At 41.1% G+C, this 12055-nt stretch overlaps 1 protein-coding gene across 3 annotated transcripts in view; it reads left to right on the top strand.

Annotated features, from left to right (window-relative positions):
- The window catches only part of efl1 (elongation factor like GTPase 1), a 246108-nt gene that overhangs the window by 26872 nt on the left and 207181 nt on the right, over positions 1-12055 (top strand). The window contains exon 1 of one of the 3 annotated variants that reach the window (XM_048563068.2): positions 548-650. The exons of the other annotated variants lie outside the window; for them this stretch is intronic. The gene's annotated coding sequence lies outside the window, so the exon portion shown is untranslated. Of the gene's footprint in view, positions 1-547; positions 651-12055 lie in introns of those variants that run through there. 3 annotated transcript variants of the gene reach the window in all.

Raw genomic sequence — 12055 nt, 5'->3', positions numbered from 1 at the left:
GGCTTTTGTTTCGTAGGCAAATGTCACAGCTGCGTTCTGCATAGCCACAGGTGATCGTACTTGTAGGTATTTTTAATCAACCCATTCAGATGTGCTATGACACACTTCTGAAGGAGGTGGGATTTAAACTCACATATTGTGACTCAGGGGCAGGAACTGTATGCTGTATGTCTCTAAGACTGCATATAGCTGTAAGAGGTTTTTGGAATATGAATATGGAAAAATATAGCTATCAGTGTGCAGTACTGCATGTAGCCAGGAGATGGGGCAATAGTCTCATAGGTGGTTAAGCTTGTGTTCGGATGGCTGTGATGAAGGCAGCTGGCAGTAATTGTTCCTCCACTTCTGAATTCAGTATCTTTTAAATCATCTACTTTCTGGCATCGGAGTTCCTCCTTATGAATGAGATGTATGAACCCTGACTTGTTAACTAGCATTCTATCAGATGGACTTGAATAAAGTTTTCAGTTACCAAGAGCAGTTAAAAACTGATTTGGTTCGCCTAGAATGCTAAAAGGTTCAGTGTGTTGTTGCTACAGATGGAGCTCATCATCGGAGATGGAGAAGAGCTGTAATAGGCCACAAAGACTCAGACATAGTAGGAAAGCAAAAAGAAATTTAAGAATAAACGCACTGATAGCTTCAAGCTGGTGAGTTATTTTATGTTTTAGCTTATGAGTTGTAACTAACCTAGCCTTGGCTAATTAGCAGTGGAAATTTTTAGCGCTACTTTGAAGATAGGCATTTTTTTGCAAAATTTCAGCTTGCGGGTGACGTAGCTTGTGCTTTTTCATGTTTGAATTATTAAGCATTCATTTTTTAATAACAGCATTGATAGATTTATCACCTTTTACAAGTCAAATCCATGTGTCAACACATTTAATATGTATTGATTCTTTTGACTTGTTAAAGGTGGTTTACAATCGGTAGAAATCTATGTCTTCCTTGGTTGTACAGCTATACTATTGTTTTGCTTGTCTGATCATTGAATTCATATTTCAAACCGGCACAAACCATATGGAATGGGCATGTGATGCATAGCGTTCTACTGAAACCCGCCGATGCTCCAACGAGTTGCCCGTTATTTTGTCAAGAATCCATTTGGGAATAGAGAAACAGGAGGATAGAATACGGTCAAAATTGAGACGTGCTGTCAGAACACTAAGGTATATTTAATGACAAGGTGCAAGATACACATACTTTTTATTCTGTAATTGGTGAATCTCTTTGTGTAAATGTCATTGGCATGTTTCTGTGCTTTTGAAGGAGGTCTGAAAATCCATTTCTGTACTGTATCAAGTGCATTAAAATTTACGCATGACAATTGAGTCAGAACCATGTAAAACTAACCTCCTCACTAAACCTCTAAGCAGAGTTCATTCTACTAGCTCTCCTTTCTCCAAAAATATATTCAGAATTAAATATGCATTAAAGAAGTTTGTGTATAAGGCTGTTATCATTGTCCATTCATTTTTAGTTTCACATTTGTGATTCTTGAAGGGGTTTCACTTTGTTTTTGTTTTTGTTTATAGTGTTAGAAGAAATCTTGGTTGTTGTCTGTCCATATGCTTCTTGTAACTTTCGCTCACTGCCTTAATCCGTCTTTGATTGCAATGCATTGTCCATTTCCTAGTTTTCATGTGACGGTCTGGTACGTGTGTCGGTGTCACATTCGCCTTTTCATCATTTGTGACGATGTTTGAAATATGACTTCATGGTTTAGTAATATTGGTTCCAACTCTGCTGTAGGACCTGAGTACATAATTAAAGCTGTCACGTTAGCACAGGACAGAGGAGAGCAAAGTGACTAGAAATGATATCTTTGAGACATTAAGTGAGATTGCTGTCCATTTTTCAACATAAAAATGCCTTCATAGTCAAAGTTGCTGGGGTCTCGGATATTCATGAAGCAGTACAAACTAATTAGATTAACTGGTCGTTATCTGAGTTAATCATGAATCTTATTTATGCTCATTTGTCAAAATAACAGGAGCAACAGGAAACGTTTTGGGATATCCAAGTACATAATGTTGCAGGACAAATGCAGCTTCTTTATTCTAACGGGTTCAGATGAAATCAAGAGTAGTTGCTGTTTCTCTGTGATTGTCCATTATTTCCAAGTTAGTGGGTTTTAATTTGGACTGGCACTATTCTGAAACTTCATTCTGGGACAGTGTGGTCAACACCAAGTCTTGATGTTATGAATAATGTGCAAGCTGCTGTTGGTTTGCCAGTGGTAATGGATGGGAAAAATACTTTGGTAGTAAAAGTACCAACTCTTTGTTCAGTCTGAGTGTAGCATGACTTTCATGGACTGGAACTATTCTCAGTTGCGAAGTTACGAAGGAAGGCCCTCTTTTTTTTGGAGAGGTGTTGGAGAGTGGAGTGTCAGAAAACCATTATAAATACTGTGGATTTTCTGAATTTCAGGCAGCTGCTTTTTCTGGTCAGACTGAGGATCTCTCATCTTTTCTGATCTTCTTCATTATAATGTTGTATTTGACCTGGATGACATTGCCTATCTTCTTGATAAATCTTTCTCCATAATATCTTGAATTTGTCTTGCTTCTTTGCACTCAGCTATATAATTGCCCAACTGGTTCACCTATATGACAAAGTGTGAAGCTGGATGAACACAACAGGCCAAGCAGCATCTCAGGATGTGCGCCTGAGATGCTGCTTGGCCTGCTGTGTTCATCCAGCTTCACACTTTGTTATCTTGGATTCTCCAGCATTTGCAGTTCCCATTATCTCTGGTTCACCTATATGTTCTTTTATCATTGGCAGTACCTCCAATCTCCATTACTGAACTTGGCCTTCCAAACTCCTCTGAAAAGTGTTGTAGGTTTGGTTTCATGCCTGCAGAGTCTCCTAGTTCATATTGAAAGTTGTTATCAGGTGATCACTATCGAATAAGAGATCAGTTACTTTGACTCCACAGCTTGAGTCATTTACCAATATCAGTTCTTACCTGCTCTGGTGTACATGTGACTCACAAGAATGTGGTTAACTCTGAAGTGCCCTCTGGGGATGGTCAATAAATGCTGGCGTAGCCAGTGATACCCACATGCTGTGAATGAATTAAACAAAAAATTCTAGAACGCAGCTCTTCGTTTTAAGCTGTACAGCTTTCAAGTTTCGATTTTTATATTCTCTTTTAAAGTGATCTATTTCTAATCATGATCAAGTTTGCTTTGTTTATACTGCTTAGATTTGGCAGGTATCACTTTAGTAGGAGTACGTCTATCCCCGTTGAGTGAACCCTAATTCAGTATTTTAAAGGCTAGAACCAGTTTCTAAAATTTTACTACCTCATCTGTAGTTTATGTCTGACAGTGCCTCTGGGCAGTTAGGGATGGGCAATATTAGATTAGATTAGATTCCCTATAGTGTGGAAACAGGCCCTTCGGCCCAACAAGTTCAGACCGTCCCTTGGACCATCCCACCCAGACCCATCCCCCTATAACCTTCACACCCCTGAACACTATGGGCAATTTAGCATGGCTGATCCACCTAACTTGCACATCTTTGGACTGTGGGAGGAAACCGGAACACCCAGAAGAAATCCACGCAGACACGGATAGAATGTGCAAACTCCGCACAGACAGTTGCCCGAGGCTGGAATCAAACTCGGGTCCCTGGCGCCGTGAGGCTGCAGTGCTAACCACTGAGCCACCATGCTGCCCCAAATGAGATGTGCTGAGGCTCAGCGCTAACTGGATCAGGAAATACGTTGTATCCAGACTTGAACTGGGATTGAAGAGCTCAAAAACCAGCGTGCTCACCATTACACCATGGCAACCAGAGCAACTCAAACATCATAAACATATAGATGCTGCCTAGCCAGCGATGCCCTCATCCCATGAATGAATAAAGAAAAAAAGTATTAAACTTGAATGCACTGGAGTTAAATGTGTATTTCTACATTTTATATTTAAAATTTGAATAGGTCTAAAGGTTTGTCAGGATTGGCCAGGCTAAATTGCCCATGGTGTCCAGGGATGTGAGAGTTAGGAGGTTTTAGCTGTCAGAAATGCAGGGTTACAGAGATAGGGTAGGAGGGTGGGTTTGGGTGAGATGCTATTTGAAGGGTAGGTGCAGACTCAATGGGCTGAATGACCTGTTTCCACACTGTAGGGATTCTGATTTTAACCATCTTGAGATGAATTTATCAACTTACTTTGGACAAAGTTAAAGGAATTCAGAAGCGGAAACGCAATTTGTTTTGTACCTGAACCCAAATCCTCCCTCTCAACTTTTTACTACAAGCCGAACCCATCCATGGATGGTTTGGTTTATGTTGCACATTTCTTATAGGTATATCGCTTACTTTCCTGATCTCACTTTATTGTTTAACTTGAAGTAAAACACAGGCAAATAATGTATAGAACATTAAAAGCTGCATATTCAAGATGCAGTTGTGACTTATTCGTATATTATGCTGTGTTGAGATGTTGCATATGTTGAAGGGGCTGTTTTGTACATATATATGTGTGTGTGTACTTTAGCGAAGTTTATATTGGCTTTATCTTTAATGGGGCGAAATGGCAACTAATATTTATATGGTACATCTAATTAAATCAAATATCCCAAGATGTTTCACAGAAGTATTGTAAAGCTAACAAGATACGCAACAGCATCATTACGCCAGTCGACCAAAGGTCTGGTCAAAGAGAGTAAGTATTAATGAGAGTCCAAAAAGAAGAAAGTGGGGGGTGGGGCCTAGATTTGGAGACATTAAGAACAGTTTGAATATTCAATCATCTTTTCCTTTGAAACTTAAATTCCTGATGCATAACATTTGGTTTTGAACAGAAAACTGATGATAATGTTGAAGCCGGTACAGCACATGTTTTAGAAATGGGACAATTCCAGCTCAAGTCCCTAATCCAATTTGAATTAGGATGTCTGACAGCCAGGGAGGTTACACATAAAGCTGCATACAGCCCGGCTGTAGATAGTGAACAGGTTCCTTATTCTTGTGGTTGTTTTTGACGTTTATCTTGTAAGTCATGGTGTGCAGTTTTGGGCTCCTTACTTGAGGAAGGATGTACTGGCTCTGGAGGGGGTGCAGAGGAGGTTCACTAGGTTGATTCTGGAGTTGAGGGAGTTGGCATATGAGGGGAGACTGAGTAGATGGGGATTACATTCATTGGAATTCAGAAGATTGAGGGCGGTATCTTATAGAAACATAAAATTATGAAGGGAATAGATAAGTTAGAAGTAGAGAGGATGTTCCCACTGGCAGGTGAAGCTAGGACAAGAGGGCATAGCCTCAAGATTAGAGGGAGCAGATTTAGAACTGAATTGAGAAGGAACTTCTTCACCCAGAGGGTTGTTAATCTATGGAATTCCTTGCCCAGTGAAGTATTTGACACTACTTCAGTAAACGTTTTTAAAGCTAAGGTAGATTTTTTTTAGAACAATAAAGGAATTGAGGGATACGGTGAGAACGTGGGTAAGTGGATCTGAGTCCACGAAAAGATCAGCCATGATCTTATTGAATAGCGGGACAGGCTCGAAGGGCCAAATGGCCTACTCCTGCTCCTAGTTCTTATGGCATGTAATAACACTGGACGGAGCACTGCAGTTGAACTAAATCCCCATTCTGTGGCACATACATAAATACATGAGAGGTTATTTGGTAGTGATCAAGCAATGGTGTCAGCTTGTTTGCACAGGTTGCTTAGGAACATGGGAATAACAAGAGGCAACTTAAACGCCTGCGCTGGGTCTGCCATTCAATAAGATCCTGGCTGCTCTGTGACCTGATTCCATATGGCTTACACATGTATCCCTGATTTTAACTTAACAAATGCCATGTACAGAATATAAGTACAAACTTTTATCAACTTTTATGTGTTGTTGTAATTGTACTTCTGAAAGGTCTGTCTCTAACTTTTAGATTGCACCATCAGCCTGAGAGTATGAAGCCAATTGAAATACCTTCTCTCTTTACCTGATTGAGTCCCCTTATTATCTTGAAAACTTTGATAAAATCACTTCTCTGCTCCCTAAAATCCGACATATGCAACCTTAATTTGTAAAATTTCTGCTTGTAATTTAAGTCTGAAGTCTCTGTGCCAAGTCCTTATCTGCCTATTAATCTAACTGCCGATGAATTTTTTTTTCATTAATGGCAAAAATACACCACCCTGTATGGAAATAGGAAATGGTGAGACCAGTTTTCTCCTGTGCTCGAGTCTGTCTTTTCACCCACCTATCAAAGGCTTATGATGAACCTTTTCTCATTAAATGAGGGAGAGAATCAGGCTGCAGTTGCAGGAGTGAGGTGAATGACACCAGTCAGCAAGATTGGAAGTGAGGCTGCTAAGCAGAGAGGTGTCGCTGGTGAACAAGGCCAGTAAGGCTGGAGATGGAAGCCCAGTAGTGAACCCAGGGGCTGAGTTTGAGGAGCTGGGCTGAAGGGCTGATGAGGAGATGCAGTGTAGTTTTGGAAAGAAGCATAGTGGAGGTTTAAGCTTTTCAACAAAGGAATATAACCCTAACTAAGAACAGAAAATCTGAAGTAATGAGTTCCTTGCAAATTAATGTGGAAATTCTCGATTCAAGTTGCAGGAGCTCAGAACTTCTGTGTGGGGGATAAATATGTAATGGATACGAAAGCAATGAATATGTTCACTTATATAATTCTGTTTGTCTTTGTGTTCAAGAAAAACATGCAACTGTTTAGCTGTGACCTCACAAGTGCAACAAATGTGTGTTGAAGATGATGGCTTTTTGTGTATAGAAGTGTGAGTTACTTAAAAACAAATGCCTGTTGCCTTATTCCTATTTAAGTACAATGGTGTGTAGGAAATGTATCTTCTCATTTTTATATTGTGATTTGAAGTTTAGTGAAAGCAGCCTATATATTGATGAGAGATAACAAGGTGTAGAGCTGGATGCCAAGCAGCATCAGAGGAACAAGAAAGCTGACATTTTGGATTTGGTCCCTTCTTCAGAAATGGGGGAGGGGAAGGGGATTCTGAAATAAGTAGAGAGCGAGGGGAAGGCGGATGAAGATGGTTAAAGGAGCAGATAGGTGGCGAGGAGACGGACACATCAAGGAGGTGGGGATGGAGCCAGTAAAGGCGAATTTAGGTGGGGAGTTAGGATGGCGGTTGGTCAGTCCAGGGAAGATGGACAAGTCAAAGAAGCACGGTTGAGGCTGGTAGGTAGGAGGTGGGGGTGGGTGTTGAGGTGGGAGGAGCAGATAGGTGGGTGAAAAGACGGACAGATCAGGTTGGCGGGGATGAGCTGGGCTGGTTTTGGGATGAGATCAAGGGCGGGGAGACTTTGAAGCTTGTGAAGTCCACATTGATGCTGTTGGTCTGCAGGGTTTCCAAGCAAAATATGAGGTGCTGTTCCTGCAACCTTCAGGTGGCATCATTGTCCAACCTGGGCCTCCTCCAGTGCCACATGTCATCCAAGGAGTGGGAGGGGATTTTGAAGTGGTTCGCGACTGGGAGGTGCAGTCGTTTGTTGTGAACCGAGCGTAGATTCCACAAAATGGTCTCCAAGCCTCCACTTGGTTTCCCCGATGTAGAGGAGGCCATAACAGGAACAGCAGATACAGTATACCATATCAGCAGAAGTACAGGCGAACATCTGTTTAATGTGGAAGGTTTTCTTGGGCCCTGGGATGGGGGGTTAGGGAGGAGATGTAGGGGCAGGTGTAGCACTTCCTGCAGTTGCAGTGAAAAGTGCTGAGTGTGGTGGGGCTAGTATGGGGTGTGGAGCGGACAAGGGAGTCATGGAGAGAGCAGATAAGGTTGGGGAGGAAAAATTGCAGTTGTCGGAGGGTGATGCGTTGAATCTGGAGGTTGGTGGAATGGTTCGTGAGGATGTGGGGGATTCTGTTTTTGTTGTTATCATGGGGAGGGTGAGTGAGGAATGAATTGCGGGAAATATGAGAGATGAGTTTGACAGCATTTTCGCCCACTGTGTATTATTGATGAATTGTCTAATTATGCTTCAGTGAGAGTCCATATTCCCAATAAAGCAACCAAAGTGCGTTTGAATAAAGAGCACGAGTAGGCCATCCAACCTCTCAAACCTGCTTTGCATTTAGTAAGATTACATCTCATTTAATTGTAACTTCAAGTGCACTTTTCTATCTGCTCCTGATAGCCTTTCATCCCTTGTTTGCCAAGAGCCTATCCACTTTTACTTTAAAAAAAATGTAAGCATCTGGCTCCACTGCCTTTTCACGAAGAGAATTCCAAAGACACATGGTCTTCTGAGAGGAAAAAAAATCATCTACTTTCTGTTTTAAAGGGCCAACACCTAAGTTTTAAACAGTGGCTTCTAGTTCTAAATTCTGCAGTAAGAGGAAATGTTGTCTCCACATCGTTTTGTTGCGATTCCTCAGGGTCTTATATGCATTAATTAAAGGGTAAAGTTTCCATAGTCTTACCAGACCATAGGACTGTTCTCTCATTAGGGAGAGAGAAAAAGAGAGATGACAGGTAGTGGTTTAACCTGAGGGTCACCATGCTTCAGGTGAGGAGTGAGGTTGGGAACAAGAGTACTCCATAATAATTTAGCCATTGGGGATTTGAACCCATGCTGTTAGTATCACTCTGCACTGCAAACTAGTTGTCCAGCCAACTGAGCAAACTTTTCAATTGAGTCCTCTCTGATATCCACTGAAGCTCAGAAGAGTAAGCCAAACCCATTCAATCTTACCTCATAAGACAACCCACCCATTTCAGACATCAGCTTGGTAAAACAAACACTGAGAATGCTGGACAAACTCAGCAAATCTTGCGGCATCGGTGGAGACAGAAGTGTGCTTGAGGTTTTGAGTCAAGTATAACTTCATCAGAACTGAGAAACCTTCTTGCTGCTTTAACTCCCTTAAAGACTAATAGTTCTGGGCTTAATTCTGATTTGTACTCTCTATAATTAAACTTGCAAAAGATTTACTAGTTGGGTTAGTTTTAACCCAAATTCCCAGTTATTCACTGTCTCAGCTTTACTCCAGTGAAGTTTTCCTCTGTTCAACCACACACCTTACTCCAAGTTTTTCTGTTAAAAACTTAATATTAATGAACTTTATTGTCGAGGCTGAATCCTAACTTGGTATCAAAGAGAGAATGACATTTTTGTGATAGACATCAAGACTGATTTACCAGTGTGTATCAACAAGCTGAAAAATAAATGTTATTTTCTTTAGTAAAGGACTAGATACATGAACTACTTTCTGCCCATATTTCCAAATGGTCATTGTTTATAGAACCACATTCACGTTCTCAAAGAAAACGGCAAATTGTGCTTATCTTCCAACTGTGACTGTTTGAAGCAGTGTGAGGGTGTCCATGCACTGCTTCCATGGTCTGTTTTAGGACTTTGTTGGCGAAACAGGAGTTCTGCTTGATTGCAGTCTTTGCCATGTATGGTTGGTTGTTTTGATAAGCAACTGGAGGTTAAATTGGAAAAAAAAAAGTCATGTAAGTGAATTTCTGAAAGAGAAATTTTTGTATTAATTGAGATTACTGTGGTATCTTAAAATTCAGTTTGTGTTTGTCATAGAAACTCATGGGAAAAATTAAAAATAATTCAATCTTTCTGAGGGGTTTCCTTCCTTTGGAAGAATTGGTTTGTGAAATATGCATAGCCCTATTAAAGATGCCTTTGATCTGTTACTTTCAGACATCAATGTTGTCCCTCCCCACTAATGGTGGCAGACCCAAAATGTACTAAACGCTATTTTACAACTTGATTCTGCTAGAATATGAGATCGCCAGCAAACTGTTGTCAAATTCCATTGTTGTAATTTGCAAATTATTAGCAGAGCTACTTATCTAAGGGGTGGCTGAGACAATAATGTAAATTTTTAATATCACTGGGCTACTATTCAAGTCAATGGAGAGTGCAGGAGAACATGCCAGGATTAGCACCAGGCATACCTAAAAATGAGGGCAACCCGAAGAAGCTACAACACAGGATTCCTTTTCTTTCTTAGGAAAACACCCACGTGGCCACTTGAACGTCAACAAGCAAAGCCTGTCAAGGGCAATGCTGTCATCAAAAATTAGGTTGTGAGGGGAAGGTGCTAAGGATAGACAGACGGGACTAAATCAAACGAAGTTGGAGAAGGGACTCAAGACTCTTTGCATTCCAACAATATAAGCATCAGGTGGTAGACAGAGCTAAGTGATTCCACAACCAAGATCTGAAATCCTGCCAAGTCCAATCACGAATGTTGTAGGGCAATTAGACAACTCACTATTAGAGGAAACTTCACAAGTATCCCCATTCTCAATGATGGGAAGCTCAGAATATCAAAACAAAAGATAAGGCTGACACGTTTGCAACAAGCCTCACCCAGAAGTGCTGAATGGATATTCATCTCAGCCTCTGCCAGAGGTCTCCAATTTCACAGATGCCAGTCTTCAGTCAATTTGATTTACTTAGCACAGTATCAACAAATGGTTGAGGTCGCTGGATATTGCAAACCTATGGGTGCTGACATTATTCATGTATTTCAGAACTTGACACGTCGCTAACCAAGCTGTTCCAGTACAGCTGCAACACTGGCAGTCCACCAGCAATGTGGAAAATTGCCCAGGGAAGTCCTTTAAAGAAAAAGCAGGACAAATCTAATCTAGCCAATTAGTGTACTATTAGTTTACTGTTGATCACCAGTAAAGTAATGCGAATTGTCATCAGTCATGCTATCAAGCAGTGCTTGCTTAGCAATAACCTTACTTGCTTGTATTCAGTTCACATCTCGCCAGGTTCACTTTGCTTCTGACCTTATTAAACTGTTGGTTTGTACATGTATCACAGAGCTGAATTCCACAGGTGAGCTGAGTGTGATAGCCATGGAAACCAAGACTGCATTGACGGAGTGTAGCAACAAGGAGCCATAGCAAAACTGGAGTCAGTGAGATTAAAGGGAAAATTCTCTGGTTGGAATCGTGCTGAGCACAAAAGAACATGGTTGTGGTTGTTAGAGATCAGTCATCTATGGTCCATGATATCGCTTCAGGTGTTCTTGAGGCCTAATAATCTACAATTGCGTCATCAATGACCTTCCCTTCATGATAAGGTCACAAGTATAGATGTTCGCTGGTGATTGCACAGTGTTCAGCATCATTCATGACTCCTTCGCTACTGAAGCAGTCCAAACTGAAAGGCAGCAGAGGCATAACAATATCCAGGTTTTGGGTTGACACAGGACATTGGTGAGGCCTGTTCTGTAATATTGTGTCCAGTTATAGGAAAGATACTATTAAGCTGGAGAGGGTTCATAAGAGATTTGCCAGGATGTTGATGGTAAGGAAGGTTTGAGTTATAAGGAAAGACTGGATAGACTGAGATAACAAGGTGTAGAGCTGGATGAACACGGCAGGCCGGGCAGCATCAGAGGAGCAGGAAAGCTGACGTTTTGGGTCTGGACCCTTTTTCTAAAGAAGGGTCCAGACCCGAAACGTCAGCTTTCCTGCTCCTGTTATGCTGCTTGGCCTGCTGTGTTCATCCAGTTCTACACCTTGTTATCTCAGATTCTCCAGCGTTGACAGTTCCCACTTTCTCTGGATAGACTGAGACTTGTTTCACTGGAGCGTAGGAGGTTGAGAGGCGACTTGATAGAAGTTTATAAAATAATGAGAGGTATAGATAGAGTTAATGGCCTTTGTCCTTTGCCTAAATTGGGGGATTTCAAGACAAGGAGGTACATCTTTAAGGGGAGAGGAGAGAGATTTTAAAAAAAGACATGGTGCAATTTTTTTACAGTGTGGTTTATGTGGAATGAACTTCCTGAGGGAATGATGGATGAAGGTACAGCTGCCATGTTTAAAAGACATTTTGAAAATGAATAGGAAATGTTTGGAGGTATATGGGTTAGGAGCAGACAGATGAGACTAGTTTATTTTGGGATTATGTTTGGCATGGACAGTTTGAACGGAAGGGTCTGTTTCCTTGCATGATAACTCTAAGTGATATTTGTACCCAGCTATTACCATTTTGCAAAAAGAGAGAATCCAGTCATTGTTCCTTGACATTTAATGGCATTATTCTTGCAGAATCCCCTACTGTCAACATC

The sequence above is a fragment of the Stegostoma tigrinum genome, chromosome 33 (genome assembly GCF_030684315.1).
Source record: "Stegostoma tigrinum isolate sSteTig4 chromosome 33, sSteTig4.hap1, whole genome shotgun sequence".
Classification (NCBI taxonomy): domain Eukaryota; kingdom Metazoa; phylum Chordata; class Chondrichthyes; order Orectolobiformes; family Stegostomatidae; genus Stegostoma; species Stegostoma tigrinum.
The sequence above is the reverse complement of the archived record's forward strand: the minus strand, read 5'-3'. Positions and strand labels throughout refer to the sequence as shown.